A 12,885-nucleotide genomic window follows, 5' to 3' on the forward strand; every position below is an offset into this window, starting at 1 on the left:
CTCTGCCCCTCCCCCGTTCATGCTCTGTCTCTCTCTGTCTCAAAAATAAAATAAACGTTAAAAAAATTAAAAAAAAAAAAAAAAGAACAGACTTACATTGTTTTTACCTGTTCCTGGCATTTGGCATCACATCTAAGCATAAGTAGGGCCACACAAATGGCACCATCCGTGTCACAGCTGAAAGCCACACTGAGAGGCACAGGAATACAGTAGAGCCAGAAAGAGAGGAACAGTGAACAATGTTGCCATCATCTCCAGAGCTGAAGAAGCCCCGGCACCTGGCTGCACTTTCTCTATTAAGGGTGAAAGACAAGATGTTCTAAAACAGAAACGAAAACAAAACAGAGACTCTTGGGAACCCTCATGGTAAATCGGAAAGTTCGTGCAAAACCTGGGACTGGGGCCGAACTGTGTGTTAGCGTAAGGCCACCACACGATGGCGCCGTTGGCTCGAGGAACGTAAAGCGTCGGAACCCGTGCCGTGTGGATTTCATCTCAGCCCTGCTTTAGGGAATGATCCTTCGACAGGTGGAAGGAACAAGATAGGAGTGAAAAATCAGGGCTGCTAGAAGCTGTTTTTCATCAGGCCAGGAACCTTTGACATTTGGAACAATCTAGCAATGTCTAAGAGGCCTCCAGCTGTGGGGGGCTAACCAGGTCACTCTTGTTTACATGACACAAGGATTCCTGGAGGAATTGTACGCCCAGTGAATGGGTGAAAATGTAATCTTTCTCTACAAACACTAGTAGAATCCTTTTGTGGAGTGGGGGGGGGAAATAAATAAATAAAACCTCTTCTATTTTTTGTTTTTAAACTTTTTTTTTAAGTTATTGGGTATTAGGGGCTTATGTGAGGGAAATGTGTTTAGTACTTTAAGTACATTTTTCACTTAATATTCATGACACCCCTGTGGCCTTATTATTCCCATTCTACAGGTGGAGAAACTGAGGGCCAAAGTGATTAAAGCACTTACCCAAATTGTGAAGCCAGGACCCGAACCCACTTTGATCTGTCCCAAATCCTGTAAATTTAACCACAGTGCTATATTACTTCCCAATCAATATTCATTCACAAATACACATGTTCCAACACTGGTCTGTCTTAGTCTGGTATTCTGTGACTTGCAACAGAAACATCTTGCGTGATACAGTGTGATAAGGGAAGAATGAGTATATACAAGCAGTCCATAACAGGAGCACCTAACCCATTCTTAAGCAGCAAAAATTTCCTGGAACATCTTTATCTCGTTCCCTGCGTTTTAGTACCTCTTTACTTCTTTACTACTTCACTAAAGCCCTTTCTTCCTAGGTCTATCCCTCCCCATCAACTTCCAAACAAATTGTATTCTTCCTCAATAAACTAATCTGTTAAATGGAAAGCAAGCTGGTTGTATTAATTCTCACTAAAGTGTACATGACTGATAGTCACTGCATTATGCAATCCAAATAAGATGTGTTTGGCATTAGACCTAAGAGAATAAATCAGTGATGATATTTCAGTCTATATGGCTGTTCATATCTCAATACTTTCATTATTCAAGGAGATCGACCCTGAAGAGAAGATAAAAGGCAAGGAGAAAAGACCAGCAGTTAAAATGAATTAACTAGTAATTATGAAATTACACGCACACTCAGTGCTGAACACAGAATAATAACAGCTATGAAGAAAGCTCTCTCCTAGGCTACTTCCATGGTTTGAACCTTCTCTGGTCCTCTTGTCTTTTATGTTTCTCAACTGGAAAAGTTTGGACTAATTAAGGAGCAAAGAAACCTGAGGAAATCCTTCACCACTTTATGAATGGTATAAACTCTTCCAGGGTGACCAAATAGCCCTGCTTTTCTTTATATTAAAAAAAAAATCTAGGGGCGCCTGGGTGGCGCAGTCGGTTAAGCGTCCGACTTCAGCCAGGTCACGATCTCGCGGTCCGTGAGTTCGAGCCCCGCATTAGGCTCTGGGCTGATGGCTCGGAGCCTGGAGCCTGTTTCCGATTCTGTGTCTCCCTCTCTCTCTGCCCCTCCCCCGTTCATGCTCTGTCTCTCTCTGTCCCAAAAATAAATTAAAAATGTTGAAAAAAAAAAAAAAATCTAGGGGTGCCTGGGTGGCTCAGTCGGTTGAGCGTCTGACTTCAGCTCAGGTCATGATCTCACGGTCTGTGAGTTCTAGCCCCGCGTTTGGGCTCTGTGCTGACAACTCAGAGCCTGGAGCCTGCTTCAGATTCTATGTCTCCCTCTCCCTCTGCCCCTCCCCTGCTCATGCTCTGTCTCTCTCTGGTTCAAAAATAAATAAACATTAAAAAAAATCTAGCTAATAATTGTGAAGAAAATGATAGAAGTAGAACATCTCCATTTTTCACCCACTAATGATATAACCAATTTGAGCAAACACAGTGGGCAGGTGAAACCCACTGTGGAGGAGTGAAGGGGAAATTTGCAGTCGAGGGTCTGGCTGACACGGCTTGACCCCACTGTTGTTACTTAGTGCAAAAACAGACCCACTGTGTGCCTTCCGAATTCATGCAGTAGGAGGTACCCGGTATAGCCTATGAACTCCCACCAAAAAAATCTGAAGCCTCATCAAGTGAGTTTCTAGAGCTAGCTTCCACTCTATGAGAAATATGGAGTATACAGGAACAAATTAAATGACTCCACAAGGAAGCAAATATGCAAATTCACAGTGGATGGCATTCTGCCAAATGGGCGGCAATGGACTCAGTTCCTCACAAAAAGGGGAGAGAGGGTCTGCTCTGAAATCAGGCACTTAAGAAACAGAAGAACCAAAGGCAGCATGTGGACTGTGAACCAAGCCAACCAATGGTAGAGAGACTTGAGACAACTGGGGAATTTTTACAAGGACTATGTATTTGATGACCCCAAGGTATTACTGTTAATTTTGTCAGATACGATAGCAGCATTCTAGTAATGTATGAATACATTCTTTTTTTTTTTTTTTTTTTTTTTTGGAGATATTTACTGAAGCATACAATGGTGAAATGACATTATCCGCCTTAAAATCTGAATCAAAAGGGGGCCCCGGGGTAGCTCAATCGGTTAAGCGTTCAACTTTGGCTCAGGTCATGATCTCACAGCTTGTGAGTTCGAGCCCCACACCGGGCTCTGTGCTGACAGCTCAGAGCCTGGAACCTGCTTCAGATTCTGTGTCTCCCTCTCTCTCTGCCCCCCACTCGTGCTCTGTCTCTCTCTCTCAAAAAATAAACATTAAAAATTTTTTTAATAAATAAAATTTTGAAAAAGTAAATAAATAAACATTAAAACAATAATCAAAAAATAAAAAGTCATACCTATTTCTGTGATATTCTGTGGTACAAAAGAAAATTCAGCAGGTCAATGAGATCATTTTCAGCCTGGATGGGACACACCCACAGCCTATACTCGACCTCCGTCAGTGTTAAGCCAGGACCCAAATATTCCCCTTATCAAACTGCATTGCATTCTGTGTATCCATCCCAGAAGGACAGATGTCGCCACCAGCCTGATTTAGGACTGGATTCAGTTCCTGCAGGCACTTCCAATGGGATGCACTACACCTTGTAGTTCACCTACGAACTTCACCTGGGAATCCTGCTGGTTGGCTGCAACGGGTTCCACCAGCTTTAGGTTAGGTCAGGCACCAGTTCAAAGGCAAGTGTTGTCCCTGAACTCATAGAAAGAAATGCAAACTGGGGCATCTGGGTGGTTCAGTAGGTTAAGCTTCTGACTCCGGCTCAGGTCATGACCTCATGGTTTGTGACTTCAAGCCCCCCATGGGGCTTTGCGCTGACAGCTTGGAGCCTGGAACCTGCTTCGGATTCTCTGTGTTTCTCTCTCTCTCTCTGCCCCTCCCCTGCTCATGCTCTCTCTCTCTCTCTCTCTCTCAAATATAAATAAACGTTAAAAAAAACTTTTTAAAAAAAAGAAACGCACACTGACACAGTTGACTCTAAGATGCATGAAAGATGCTCGCCCTCATTCATAATAACAGAATGCAAATTAAAACACAGTGAGATTTTCAGGTCGTGGCAAGTCAAACCAACGGAAAACACCCTTGCTGAAGGTGTAGGGAAATGGATACTTTATTAGCGGGATTTTTAGCTAGTGCTAATTTGGCAGCATCTGGTACTATTACAAATGCACATGGCCTTGTGCCCAGGAATTCCGCTTCGTGTCTGCTTTCACTGCCACGTTGCTTGTAACAGTAGATGATGTGAAAACTTACACACCTATCAGAAGGGAACTGCTTCATAAATCACGGAACAGTCACACACAATGGAATAATATGTAACTTTTTAATGAAGAAATCATTTCTATAATTATATCAAACCACCTCCAGGTCATATTAAGTGAGGGAGGGGGGAAGCAAGATAAAGCAACTGTATATACAGTATGCAATCATTTGTGTAGAAAAGGAAAAAAGAATACCTCTGTTTGTGAGTACAAAGTACTTCTGGGGGAGACACCTAAGTGGCTCAGTCGCTTCAGCGTCCGACTTTTGATTTCAGCTCAGGTCATGATCTCACGGTTCGTGAGTTCGAGCCCTGAGCTGGGCTCTGTGCTGATGCTGCCTGCTTGGGATTCTGTCTCTTTCTCTCTCTCTCTCTCTCTCTCTCTGCACTTCCCTACGCACAAGCGCTCTCTCTCTCTCTCTCTCAAAATAAATAAACATTAAAAAAAATACTTCTGGGAGAATGCCCAACACATTAATGACATTGGTTACCTTCAGGTAGTTGGGAGGAGGGAGAATCTTCTCTTGCCTTTGGACTCTGTAAATGTATAAACATGACCTGTTCAAAACGTACAGATAAAATTAATGTCCTCACAACAAAAAGGAGTCCGTTGACTTTCAAACCAAGCTTAAAGGAAACAGTAGTTATTTGGATTCGAGGCTAGGCTGGGCCAGAGAGCTGGACAATGTGCTGGAATGCGGGCCACCACGCTGCAAAAAATAACAAAACAGGGTTCAAGCCCCCTGTAGGGCAAAATAGAATACATTTTAAATCAAATTAAAGCCAAGTCCCTGTAGGGGCGCCAGGCTGGCTCAGTGGGTAGACCCTGTGACTCTTAACCTCGGGGTTGTGAGTTCAAGCTAACCTGTACATTGGGTGTACAGATTACTTAAATAAATGAAATGAAATGAAATGAAATGAAATGAAATGAAATGAAATAATGAAATACAACGCCAAGTCCCTGTAGCTGGTCAGACGATGTCAGTTTCATCTTCCACCGAGGCTGACGTCCTCAGATGATGTGGTCTCTGAAATCCCGAGGAGGGGACTCGGAAAGCAGGCTGGGCCTGTCAGAGCCCCAAAGCCTGGTTGGTGAAGCCAGGGCCTGGGGGGGCTGGTGTCAATTCATGCACATAAAGAGTTAAAATAAAGGTTAAGTATCAGGGTGTCTGGGTGGCTCCGTCGGTTACCTATCCAGCTGTTGATTTTGGCCCAGGTCATGATCTCACAGTCCGTGAGTTCCAGCCCCGCATCAGGCTCTGTGCTGACCCGTGCAGAGCCTGCTTGGGATTCTCTCACTCTCTCTCTCTGCCCCTCCCCACCCGCTCGCTCTCAAAATAAATACACTTAAAAAAATAAATAATGAATACAGGTTAGCTATCATTATCAGGAAGAAAACGATGGGATTGGAACTACAGACTGGAATATCTGTAGCATCTGTTCTACTTGGTAGATATCGGTCACCACAAAGCGTGGGCCATTCCCTCTGATCACTCTGGAGGAAGGCAGGGCTCTTGGAGCTGAAGGGACCCATGGCTCATCCTGTGTCTCCTTTCAGTGCTCACTATGTGCATTTCTCTGCTCCTTCCCCGGCATGTGGAAAACTGTAATTCCCAGCCCCTTGCCCTCACGTGAAGCCCTGAAATTGGATCCCACCAGCGAAACGTGAACAGAGCGGGGCCGGGAAAAGCCCTTCGGCTATCTTGTCTCCTGCCCCAAAAGCCACATGTTGAGACGGCGGAGCCACGGGTGAGAAACAGAATCCTTGGGTCCCTACCTGTGCACCTGCCACACGCATGACACACATTGAACTCTTCTGTATTCAGCCACTGAAATCTGGGAGTTTGTTACCCCAGGGTAGACTAGACCAACCTGACTGATGAGGCTCCCAACCCCTAGTGGCTCTAAAGGTAGCAGCAGGGGGACCTGAACATATTTTCAGTAAGGTTACATGAGCTTACAAAATGTCTTTGCTTTTAGAGGGACTTTGATCAACGAGGTGCTGTGACACAGGTTAGCTTTGAGGCTGACCAGAATTCACAGGCTGCTGGTGTCATTTGCTTGGGGAAACAAGATCTTTCAAAACACTGGGTCTGCGGTGGCATGGGTTGATAAAACAGAACTTTTGGTACCAAAAAGAGACAGAGAGAGAGAGAGAGAGAGAGACTGTTGGAAACCTGGATTGACTTCCTTCTCATTTTAAGTTGTATTTATTTAAGTAACCTCTACACCCAACATGGGGCTCTAACTCACAACCCTGTGATCAAGAGTCACATGCTCTTCTGACTGAGCCAGCCAGGTGCCCCACTTCCCCCTCATTTTAGAGGTGAAATGGAGACCCAGAGGGAGGGCTCAGGGACTTTTGGCCACCTTACACCTCAGCCCTTCTGAGAAGCAAGTTACCAGGTCAAAAGTGGAGGGTCAGAGAGACAGAGCCCCCACACCCCCGATCAGCTGGGTCAGGGCCAACAGTCACTCAGGGATGATGAGCCCAAAGAAAAATCCTCCCCACCTAGGACAAGATTTAGGAAACTAAATGAGTTGGTCCCAAATGCAGCTACAGGCACCAGGCACAAGGAAGTGAGACCAAGGCAGGCTCTAACAAGTTCATTTCCATGCAATATTCCCAGACCTCCCACTTTTTCCAGAAAAGCCCAAAAACCTGGCATCAATGTGAGATCTCCCAATTTTTCAATGTTGGCAGTCAGTCGAAAATGAAAGCAAAAACTCCATATGGGTCAAACAAAATACATCTGAGGGCTGGAGGAGGCTTTCAGTCCATTGAGCCAAGACCTCAGCCCTCCCATTTCCTTGACTGCAGAGAGAGGACCACAGCCATGGCCACAGGCAGGCCACAAATGCATTGTTCTCCTGGTAAAGTCACCAGATTCAGCAAATAAAAACAGAGGACACCCAGTTCAACTGGACTTCAGGCAAACAATGAATAATTTTTAGTATAAATATGTATAGGTAATACTTATATTGGAGAATACAAAAATGTCTAAGGCAATACTTACGTAATATTGCCTGGGACATACTTATAGTCTATACCACGTATATACATATATACATACATAAATATATATGAACATAAATACTGATACAAATACTGCAAATATTTATATATAAATAGATATTTATACAAATATACCATATACATATATATACAAATATATATATAGTCTATACTATGTGTATATATATATATATATGAACATAGATACTGATACAAATACTGCAAATATTTATATATAAATAGATACTGATACAAATATACCATATACATATATATATACAAATATCTATATATGCTATATATATGTACACACACATACACACACACACACACACACACACACACACACACACACAGATACTGATACAAATACTACCCAGGACATACTCAGGCTAAAAATTTATTCACTGTTTATCTTAAATTCCATTTTAACTGGTATACTGGATCCGGCACCTGACCTAGCTCATCAATGAGCTCTTTCTTTGGCCTCAGTTGGCCAGGAACTCTGAAATACAAAGGTCTTTGGGGCCAACTAGGCTCAGAGCAAAAGTCACCAAAGCTCTGTAGTGTGAATCACTTCCTACCTCAGTGAAGGAAGAAGTAGACTTTTTTTTTTTTTAAGTTTATTTATGTTGAAAGAGAGAGGGGGGAAGGGGAGGAGTGGGGCCAGGGGCAGAGAGAACCCCAAGCAGGCTTCACATTGTCAGTGAAGAGCCCGATGAAGGGCTCGAACTCATGAACTACAAGATCATGAACTGAGCCAAAATCAGGAGTCAGGTGCCTGACCGAATCAAGGGTAATTCCCAGGTGGGATTAAGAAGTAGACTTAATCCCACCCACACAGAGGCACTCCCATGGGCAAGTGTAGCCCCAGACCATTGGAACTGGCTGTCTGCTCAGGCATTCCCCCAGCAGGCTTATTTCTGTCCAGGTGACAGTGGGCAGGTCACTCTTTCCTTCAATCCACTGGGGGACAGGCCTACTGCCCGTGGGTGCATTACCGTCTCTGCCATAAGGACTGCAGCAAGATTCTTGAAATCCCAGAGCACAGGTTTGCTCATCTATCCTGCCCTTGGAACATTCATCGTGTGCGTAGGTCCTGGTGGGGGCTGGTGGTTCTGTGGAGCTCAGGAGGGTTATTCCAGGTCTCCTCCTGCCCCCCTGAGAGGGTGCTCAGAAAGCACAATCCTCCCTCCTTACTGTGGACTTCACTGTCTGACCCTGTCCACTGTCAGGAAGGAAAAACTTTTCCTCTACCCTCTTAAGTTCATTGACCGGAGGTCTGCAAATTAAACTAACAAAAGGCAGATGAAAAGGACAAAAGGTACATAATTTTTATGAATGCTTACATGCATGTCAGTTCACAGAAAAGAGGTGAATCTCACAGGAGTGGTTAGGCTTGGGGACTTACACACCTTTTTATAAAAGGAAAGAGGCACTAAGGAATCTACTCCTGAAATCATTGTTGCACGATATGGTAACTAATCTGGATGTAAATTTTAAAAAATAAAAAATAAAATTAAAAAATAAAAGGAAAGAGGGTTTGAGTTTCAAAGGTGATAAGTTGCAGGGAAGTGACTAGGAAGTACATGGTGGGGGGTGGGGAACTAACAGAAGACAAGGGCTATGTTTATGCAAGGTGTTTTTCTGCAAGCTCGTCTTGGCATTGATTTCCTACTTTCAGTCATAAGAGTTGCTCTTCTTTCACTGGTACAAGGCAGACAACTTCTTCAAAGGGAAATTTATACCCTGCTTTTAGGCAGATATGGGGAGAGCAGAGAACTCTTCCTGCATCTGTTGATTCTCAATTGCCTTCAGCTCAAAATAATCCTTATGCCAAAGTGGCATATTTGGGATGACATATTCTGATCCTCCTCCCCACCCCCCGCCCCCGCCCCACCCAGGTGGAGCTGTAGTGGATATTGCTGTTGGTCAAGAAGCAAAGCAGAGGCCCCACACGCTATCAGCACCAACCCCAAACTCTTACACAGACCATGGACCTAACTGCACAACTGAATGTGGGGGGAGCCCTGTTCTGTCGCAGAGAGTCTCCCTCTTCCTCCCCCCTCCCCTCTTCCTCCTTCAGCACAAGGAGCAGAGGGAAAACACTGATTTCACCTATTTTACTCCCACTGACCTCCAGGGGGCATCAGAGCTAAGAAGAACATTCATTAATGCAGACGGCTGGTCACGGTCTTGTACAGCTAGCTGCACTTGACTGGCTGGCTGATGGACAGGAAAGGTTCCAGATGCTCCAACGCCCAGGAATCTGCAGCCACAACCACATTTCCCAGATCTGATGGAGGCATTTCCAGAGAAAACCAGGGAGCTCGCCAAAGAAAGGAACCAGAATTCTAAAAATCCCTGTGAGCCCTAGGGCCACCTGGCTGGCTTAGTCTGTAGAGCATACAACTCTTTGATATGGAGGTTGTGTGTTCAAGCCCCAGGCTGGGTATAGAGCCAACTTAAATACATTTTTTAAAATTTAATGTTTATTTATTTTGAGAGAGAGAGAGAGAAAGCACGAGCAGGGGAGGGGCAGAGAGAGAGGGAGATACAGAATTTGAAGCAGGCTTCAGGCTCTGAGCTGTCAGCACAGGGCCCAACGCGGGGCTCGAACTCACAAGCCGTGAGACCATGACCTAAGTGGAAATCGGACGCTAAACCGACTGAGCCACCCAGGTGCCCCTAAATACATTTTTTTTTAAATTAAAAATCCTTGAACTCTAAGTCCATAAAATGAATCCAAAGGTCTGAACCCCACCCACGTTTGTCACTTCAAGGTAGTGGTCCTTGGACAAGTTACTTCCTTGCTTCCTCATCTATGAAAGGGAATAGTAATACTAACAATCTCTTGTGGTTGTTGAGTGATAACATGATTTAATACATGTTCATCATCATGTACAAAAACGCTAGCACAGAGTAAGAACTTTATGAATGATTGTTCCTGAGTCACACTTAACTCTGAACTATTTCCGGAAAATGCTGGATTCTGGGTAGCATTTGTTTTTAATAGATTAATTGGGGGGGACACCTGGGTGGCTCAGTCAGTTGAGCATCCAACACTTGATTTCAGCTCAGGTCATGATCCCAGGGTCACGGGATCATCCCATGGTGGGCTCAAGGCTGGGTGTGGAGTCTGCTTGAGAATCTCTCTCTGTCCCTCCACTGCTCACATGGACATGCTCTCTCTCTCTCTCTCTCTCTCAATAAACAAATATAATTAAAATTAAAAAAACTTAATAAGTTAATTGGCATCTGGATTGGATCTAGACATATTTTAAACTGATTAATAACATCTAACAGGTGCTCTGAATTGCTAATTTTAATAAATCATGTTGGATTCACCAAATTTTCTCTAGGAGTATAGCTAGATTTTTGGAACATGTTTTTGACATACATATAGAGAGCTTTGGTATATCAAATACTCTATGTAATAGGGGGTTAAGGGTGCATCATACCCAATTGGCAATTTTTAAGACTCTACATATAATATCGTTAATAGTAAACCACATTAGATACATAGTTTCTCGAAGCATCAGGGTCTGTAGTGACCCTTGGATTTTACTGTGTCGGAGATACACGGACAGACTGGTTCACAGAGCTCTTCTGAAGATAGGAAAGTGCATTTATCAGTGCTCGCTGTAGGCATTTTCGTTCACTCATCAGCTTTATTTTCCATACACTGCTGCCCACTCAGGAAGCCCCAAATGACATCTGACTGCCCAGCTGCCGGTGGCCTGGGCTGATTTCAGAGTGGGGACAGCCCTTAGGGACACACCGGGGTCGGATCAATGCCCACCGTAGGTGCTCAATAAAAGCTGGTTCTCCTCCCTCCCTGACATCTTCCTTTCTAGTCTCAAATTCAGTGAGTGAGATTTCTTTCAAACTTTAAGTGAACCAACCACATCCTATTTTGTCTAAGGGAACAGGCTGAAGGAGATGAGGGGGCAATGATCTATCAATAGCATCTACAGCTAATCCTTTTAATGCTCAGGCTGTTCTCTTACAACTCATTCACTCTTTTCCCTTCTCCCTACCTTCCCCCCGAGCGTCTGCTACACTGGGCCATAACTTCGTGCAAAGTAAAAATAAGCGCCTCCCCAAACAGCACCCTCTCTGATCATCCGGCAAATCAGAAAAGAGCACCCATTCCAGATCTGAGCCCCCGCTTGCTCTCTCGGCCAAGCCCCTTGGCGCAACACACAAAATGCATGGCCACCCACAGCAGCCAATGTCACCGGGGGCTCCCTGAAGGCAGAACCCAATGAGGAAGGCCAAGGCCAGTACGGAGTCTGCTGGTGATACAGCTCACATGTAACCCCCTGGAGGCCCTGGGTGCCAAGTCACATTCACCAACCCTATGGCTCTATTGAAGCCATTCCACATCTGACTCCACCAGGTTTGGCCGGGAGACAGAGGTTCCTTCTCTCCCCCAAAGAACCTTCCATAGACCTTTGGAATCTTTCCCTTAAATCACAGTGCAAGTGTGAGGTCATGGTCTAAAACAACCAAGCAGTGACTCAAGTATTCGGAGGTATAATTTTCCTGCAACTGGTGAGTTTACTTTTGGTTAAGTTCAGTGGCTTTGCCCGTGGGATATATGAAACTCTTAACACAGCCTAACACCTCCCCCCACACACCCCACCCCCACCATCGCCAACTCTCAGAATCCAATTGGTAAATAAACTCCATTGAGATGTAAGGAAAACCACTACCCTTTTTATTGACCCTTCACACTGAAATAGTAAATGATACTGTGGGAACACTGACGGACGACACTGAACGGACCATCGGCAAGAGGCAAGATTGCCTCTCCCAAGACTCCTCTGTCCCCTGAGATTGGAATTCAGGGAGGATGCATTTGGAAATGATTTTTTTTTCCCCTCAGTAATGACAACGTTCAGTACCACCTAAGGAATGAAATTGAAGCATTGATCTTATTCTTCAAGTATAGGATAGCTTCAATATTAAAATTAACATATAAATTTAGCATCCGTCTCATTTTCAACTCACTTCTGCTGAGTAAATGCACATAAAAAGAATGAATCACTGAAACAGTATGCAGTGAAATCAAGTTCATTTTTCAAATATGTCAGATCAAATGCAGTCAGCGCCTGTTCTCTGGGCACCCAACAAATGTTCCCAGGATGCCCCCCCTTCCCATTGCCTCCCACCAACCTAGCCATAGGGCAACTTGGGGACTTTGGAAGATGAGTCCCTAAAGAGCAGACCCCATAAATACGTAACTGCTACATGGTCTACCTCTTCCTCTGGTCCTATTTCTTTCCGTAAATTTTAAATGTTCTTAGGCTCTTAGAAGGCTTTGATTGATTGCAACAGCCTGGACCAGGGGTTCAGAATCACTGCCCCCTTCACATCACCTCCCCAGTTTCTCTGCTATTAATTTCAACCGCAGCCACGTACCTGGCTAAGAAATGCCTTGCTGCTCAAAATTTCTGTGCAACTGCTTTTGTTTTTCCCTTCACCAAGAGGATTGGTATTCCGTAGTAAGACATCACCTCACACCTGTTAGAATGGCTGTTATCAAAAAGACAAGAGATCTTAAGTGCTGGCCAGGATAAGGAGAAAGGGAGCCCTTGTGCACTATTGGTGAGAATGTAAACTGGTACAGCCACTATGGAAAAC

The sequence above is a fragment of the Panthera onca genome, chromosome D4 (assembly GCF_046562875.1).
Source record: "Panthera onca isolate mPanOnc1 chromosome D4, mPanOnc1 haplotype 2, whole genome shotgun sequence".
NCBI classification, from domain to species: domain Eukaryota; kingdom Metazoa; phylum Chordata; class Mammalia; order Carnivora; family Felidae; genus Panthera; species Panthera onca.